Consider the following 7,023-nt stretch of genomic DNA (forward strand, 5'->3'; position numbering starts at 1 on the left):
TATATATATATATATATATATATATATATATATATATATATATATATATAATATATCTAAAATATCTATCTACATATATATATATATAGATATTTTGCTGAAACATTAAACCTCATTTCCTCTTTAACAGGCGATGAAACCTCTTTTGATGCCGACTCTCCCGCGGATGCATCCGTCCATCTGACCCCCCAGTAACAGGCAGGCATATTTATGGTCAACACATTACTGTTACTATGACAACAGGCAGCACAAAAGAAGCCAAAACTTTTGACACCGCCCACTTTTGTGAGGACGGAACAATAGCAGCAAAACGCCGCGGATGTTGAGCAGAAAACACAAAAGTCAAGGAAAATATTGTTTTTCAGTTCGGTTCATTATGGGATGGAAGGAAATAACTAAGAAAACAGGCAGATGAAAACTTATAAAACATCAAATAAACTTTTTATTCTTCACATCCAGTGAAAATGAGTCAAATGATTAAAAATGATATTTCTCAGGTGTTGACATTTGGATAATAAATTCTCTTCTGTTGTATTGAAGCGGTGAGCAGACACGTGCGCACGCCTGTCCCTTTAACTCTGAACCGTGACAGCTTACCCACGCTTAACCCCATTATTATCTCATTAGCCGCTTCGTCTTGTTCAGAAAAACTCAGGTGCTACTTAGTATTAATTAAAAGTGAATGACACACTCTTTAATTCCATTAATATCTTATTCTGAGGGAAAAGGGAAGCTGGGAGACGACGCGTCTTCAAATAATACGGCATTCCTGCGGCTTAATCACCACAACTGCAGCGATTAACCAGGTCTTAACCTCCCGCCGCTCCGAGCAGACGAGTCCTCAGAACAAAATGTCCTCGCCTTCCAAAAACGTCCTCAAGTTCAAGGTCTGAGGTTCCTCCTTACCGGGGCAGAAGTGCACACTCGGGCGCCATTCATCAAACGGCGTGAAAAGCAGATTGCTCAAATGTGACCTTGCACACAAAAGCAGCCACCATAGAAGAACAAGAAGGAATTCAGCAAAGGCGGGACTGAGTAAACATTCCTGTAGCTCCAAAGACTCACACCTCAGCCCTCCATGTGTGTGTGTGCAGGGGTGTGTGTGCATGTGTGTACTCTAAACACAAACTCCAAACCATGCATGAGCCCACATGGTATTAAAGCTCGAACAACTGTACCGAGGAGGTCTAGCAGCTCCCAAAACAAAAGTAACTCATGAAAACGCACACACATGCACGCGCACGCACACACACACAATGGAACACTTACATAAATTTTGGGTTGAGTCAGGAACAATATGTACAGAGTTTAAGGCACAGGAGGACTTTGGTCGCGGCTCGGACCAAAAGGAGGAAGAAGGAGCAGCTTCAAAAAAACTTTTCTGGATCAGAAAAAATACATTTGAATAAATAAATAAATTTAAGATTGATAAAATGTGGATTTGCTGGGCGAAGTTGATTTTTTTTTTTTATATCTAGATATATCTTTTCCCATATTGTGCAATAACGATATATATCACAATATAAACCAAATAACTATATTTGTTAAATTTGAACGCCCTGTGGCTTAAAAGAGAAATGCATAATCATCAGCAGGTTGTTAAGATTTAAATATTTATTTCCTATTATACTTTCAACATAACAGATGCACATAATGCAACCCGTTTTTTAAATAACTATATATATATATATATAAAACTATATACATATAGATAGTTCAACTAAGCTGAAAATTAAAGCAACAGCTTTCAAGTTTCAAAAGAAAACATAAATAAAATAGACCACTAAACTGTTCAGTTCCACTTAAATCAAAGCTTTTTCAGGCTTTACAGAACAAACAAAATTATAACAGAATTTTACACAGAAATGCCTTAGATATTTTACTTTTTGAACCTTTTTCTAAATTTACTTCAAGAAAATTAAACTGCATAGAAGAAATTTTTAAATGTATGAACATTTCTCTGTCATCTAACTGTAAACTCAAATTCAAACACACGGAGAAAAAAAGATTTCAGGTTTTGTATAACAGCTCCAGATAAAACACAGTGCATTCAATTCTACTATTATATTAAAAACATTTTATGAGTTTCCTGCAAATTATTTTTGCTGTATTTATCTGCCATGTCTTAAAAGTCCGGTCAGTGAAATATTGACCAACTGTAAACTGGTCCGTGCACACGGAGCAGCTCGTTAGCATTAGCATCATGCTAATGCTACATCGCAGTCACCAAATCAACACTTTTTATTAAAATTTCTGTGGCTGTGTCTCCCAGTTATGACTGGATCACATGAACGTTACAATGTTCCGCGGCTTCATCATCTGAAACTAAACGTTACACGGAGGAGATAAGCGGAAGTGACCGCGGGGGTGGGGTGTTTCGTGAATACGCGCAGCTATAGGAAGTGGAGACGTCCAAAAAACTAACAAAATGAGAGCTAATGAACATAAGTAATTAGATACATTTACTCGTCATGTGGTGACAAACTCTTTAACTTTTATTCGAGAAAGAGGAGAAAATGCTCGCCACTGAGGAGTGTCAATTTTGGACCCTTCAAAATAAAAGTCCATCGCGATATCTATCGTTATGTCGCCCAGCCCAACGTGAATCAAATAAAAGCAGTCTTTAGATGCTGCCTTTATTCTGAAAAGCCGTGGGCTGATTTATTCTGAAGTGTTCAACCCCCCTCCCCCCAGCTTCTTATGGCACAGAGATGTGGAAGATGGTCACACACAATAATTAGCACCTAACTTTATGTTTACAGATTTAAAAAACTCAAGGAGAGAGAGAACAAAGTGCTGCCTTTATCTTTTAGGTAAACAGAAAAACAACCTTTTTTCTTTTTTTTTTCCGTTCGCTCGTCTTTGTCCTTCAAAAGTTGCTTTTTCTCTGCTGCAAAAACAACATGAAAGACGTTTGTCTTTGGAGACGGATTCGTGCGGGGGGATGAAAGGACGGCGGGCGGGGGAATCAGAGGAACGGCGTCCGAGGCCTCCAGGCGCCGCCGATGTAAAACACCTTCTGTCCACGTGCGCTCCGTGCCAGGGAGGGGGGGGCATTTTTCCACAGATTGCATTGACACCCCACCCCCCCAACCTAAAGAGAGCAGCACGTCTCCTGACGGGGGCTCCAGGTTTGGCACCGATTGGGCCCTGAGATGCATGCACTGCCACATGCAACCCCCTCATGCACGCGCATGCGTGTGCATGAGGGGGTTGCATGTGGCAGTGCTGGCATTCGGTCTGGTCAAACGGGTGCCCCCCCTCCCCCCACCCCGTCTCCATTCAAACCAGCCATGTTTTGTTTTCCTTCTCAGAGAAAAGAATTAGCGCGATGAGAAAGTAGCAGGCCGATCTCTGGGGGCGTCCATCTGTCCATTACTGCAGGAAAAGCTGTCTGCTCAGGCGGAGGGGGGGTTGGAGGGATTCTGTGGACTCCATAAGACCAGGATTTGACGCTGAGCTCAGCTGGTAATCGAGGCACAGATAAACGGACACGGATCGCTGACCTCCCGACCCAAACGGGATCATCTGGCTCCCGGCGGTTCCGATCTAATTGCGGCTGCGCAGAATTAGCAAGAAATGTCTTCCAAGCCATTCATTAATCAGTAAACAAGAGGAAATTAACTGGAAACATGCGGCCCACAGGACCGAGACGCTAATTATGTGACAGTAATGAGCACTTACAGGTGGCCTGGACCTGCGACCTGCAACCAGATTAATCAGCTTTGTTCTGATAATGGCTTCATTAGGAAGGAACAAGTCCGAACTTTCCTTTCTGTCATCATCACTCCGTCCTCCTGAACAATTACAGCCGGGAGGGAAGGGGAGTGGAGCGGCGTCCCGGGCTGCTCCGCGGAGGACCGAACTGCTCAGAGACGGAGACGTTCCTTCAGCGGCGGCGTAGGAACGAGCGTTAGCGCGGTCATTTGACCCTGTGTGACCCTGAGACCATCCAGAATCTTTCCTTGTTTACTTATTTGTTTGTTTATTCGGTCAATCTGCAAATAGTGTTGCTACCATTGACTGTATATAGAGAAGGAGTGGAAATAAAAAAGTTACTTCCAGTTCAAACTAATTCAGTCGCCGCTTTCCCGCCATATGCTGTCACTGTGTTGGAACGAGACGTCCTCAATGAGCCGTGATTGGCCCAACTGGGTCTTAGACCCAATCAGAATCCCCTTCATTGAACCCTCCAAATGGAGAGTTATTAAAAGATAGTGTCAGAATTCGGACGTCACTTTTGTTCGATGACGTCACCAATAATCGCGTTAGCGCGGAGATCCCAGCGCTTGAATAAATATTACAGCAGCAGTTTTATAACTTTATAAAGATCACGCTACCATAAAAAGTCATTACTTACATTTAAAAGTAAACTTCTGTGGTTCAGAGTGTACCCACGTGAAGAAAAGCGCTTCTCAGCGCGACGCGGTTTACCCTCACGATGGAGGACTTTATATCCCTCCGCTTGGAGGGTTAAAAAATGTAAAAATACATTTATGGACACGACTTGCACTTAAACTCAAATGGAGGAGAACGGAGAAGAGAGAATTTAGATTTGGCCTTAGTCTACGTTTCCATGGCAACCACTCAGCAATTAGTAATGAGTGGGGGTGAAGGGGGAAAAAATCAATATATATCGCAATATTTCATTTGCCGATACTTGGTATCGATTAAAAATGCTGACACATGATATTTATGATATTTAAGTAATTATTTATGAGTAACGTTCTTCTGGTCAAAAATCTGGTCAATTTTCAAAATATAACCAATTTTTCACAATAAAATACCGCAATTGACAAATGCGATCATATTTTAGTAGCTAAACAGACTATAGAGATGAAAATAAACACAAAAACAAACAGACACACAATCCACAAGAGAGAGGTGGAGAGCAGTTGGCAACGAGTCAAGATGGACGATGTCAACTTGACTGTACAAGCTCTAAATAACCACAGCCGAGCAGAAGAGCCTGTCGACTGAAAAATACGTGTCTGGTGTGAACTGGAGGTGAAGCGGAGACAACGCACACTCCATTCAAAGTGAACCTCTTTGAGCAGCTCTACACCACGACCAAAACAACAACAACATCTCGCAAAAACCAGCTTGTGCTAAATGTTCAGTCGGCTTCACGTATGTGTTTCTCTGAGACTCTGTGCCTCAATGCTGCTAGTATAAGAATTATTGTTCTTAGACTGAGAAATATTTTGTTGTGTAAATCAGACAATGTTGACTATTCCATATAAAAACAAACATTTCTTAATTTACCCAAAGAAAACCACCATAAATTTAAGGGTAAAAGTGACTTGTCTTTGAGATACAGTTGGAGTGCTTAATGTTGTGATCATTAAATAAAATGAATTTTACCATTTAGTTACAATGGAAGACGTATTAATATTTAGTTGGAGTTTTTCTCTAAGTCATACTCTTTAAAAAAGGGAAAATTGTTCTGGTAGACCTGGGATATATCGCGATAAGATATGTATCACAAGACACGTATCGGGATACATATCATGAGACATGTATCGGGACATGTATCGTATCATGAGACATGTATCGGGACATGTATCGTATCATGAGACATGTTTCGGGACATGTATCGTATCATGAGACATGTATCGGGACATGTATCGTATCATGAGACATGTATCGTATCATGAGACATGTATCGGGACATGTATCATATCATGAGACATGTATCGGGACATGTATCGTATCATGAGACATGTTTCGGGACATGTATCGTATCGTGAGACACGTATCAGGTTATGTATCATATCGCTATACTCTTGCCCATATACGCCCCAAGTAGTCAGGATGCAAGGAGGCCACATCCCTTCAACTGAAAGCGGGCTCAGGAGGATCTGTCAATCAAATGTATTGAATGTTTGATGTGACCCTGCCTACTTTTATTGAGGCATCTGATTGGTCAGTTTAAAAAATATCACAAAAAAATAAATGTTTAAAAAAGGTATAATGGTTGTTTATTTCTGTATAAAAGTCTATTGGAGCCAGCAGGTGCTTCCCGTTTGGAACGCCGGGGGGAGGGGTCAGTCAGTCCAGTTCTCATATACAGTCGATGGTTTTGAGCTCCCATAACGGCTACATTTTTCCCCTGTAAGATCAATAAAGTTCGATTTAAAGTTTGGATACAAATGTGACCGAACCGGTCTGAGAGCGTCTAACCACCAACACCTTCCACCAGAAGCACCCCTGCCCCCCCAGCAATCAGCAGTCCTCAGCAGAACGTGCGCCGAAGCAACGAGCAGCCGGCCTGTAATTGCTACCAACTAATAATGTTAACCTTTCTGTGGCATATAGGCCCGACTTTATTAACAGAGCAGCGCGGGGCAGGAAGACGAGGCTCCACGTGTCGACACGCCGCAAAAACGGCGCCTGACCTTCTGCCAGCGCACGCTCCTGATGACAGCTGCTGCCGGGTTCCCTGAAGCCGCCAAAAGAAGCATCACCGCAGAAAAAAAAAAACACCACCTGACGGAGAGCTTCACCTTTTCTGGAGAAGCAACCTTCAGATTCACACTTTGTCCCCCCAGGATCGACTCAGAGGAGGAGGAGGCCTGCAGGAGCTCCTGATCTCTGAGGAGCCTCCAAATCATCCAAGGGGGAGGGGCCAAACGCTGCTCCTGCTCCAACCTGCAGGTGACCCACTAAACCTTAGAGCAGCAACAACGAGGAGGAGGAGGAGTGATGAAGAGGGATGCTGGTCTGTTCAGTGATCATGCAGCTTCAGGCCGGACGACACCTGAAGGTCAGAGATGAGCAGATCCTGGACCGCAGCATCCCTCATCAGGACCTCTCATCCCAACTGGAATCAGATACTGGAGCCCGGGAGAGGGGGAGGGGGGGATTGTTGGGTTAAGAAGGTGACAGGTCAACATCTGGACACCAACATCTAAATATAAACCGCAGAGGAACAACTGCTGCAGCCAGGAAACACGGAGGGGGGCAGGAGATCCCGGCCCAGGTGGGATGATCAGGAAAACCGGATTACAGGAGCTAATGACA

General features: G+C 43.1%; 1 protein-coding gene across 1 annotated transcript in view; it reads right to left on the reverse strand.

The window, feature by feature from the left end:
- The window catches only part of lcor (ligand dependent nuclear receptor corepressor), an 85,673-nt gene that overhangs the window by 77,467 nt on the left and 1,183 nt on the right, over positions 1–7,023 (reverse strand). The gene's annotated exons all lie outside the window — the stretch shown is intronic.

This window comes from Oryzias melastigma, linkage group LG1 (assembly GCF_002922805.2).
Source record: "Oryzias melastigma strain HK-1 linkage group LG1, ASM292280v2, whole genome shotgun sequence".
NCBI classification, from domain to species: domain Eukaryota; kingdom Metazoa; phylum Chordata; class Actinopteri; order Beloniformes; family Adrianichthyidae; genus Oryzias; species Oryzias melastigma.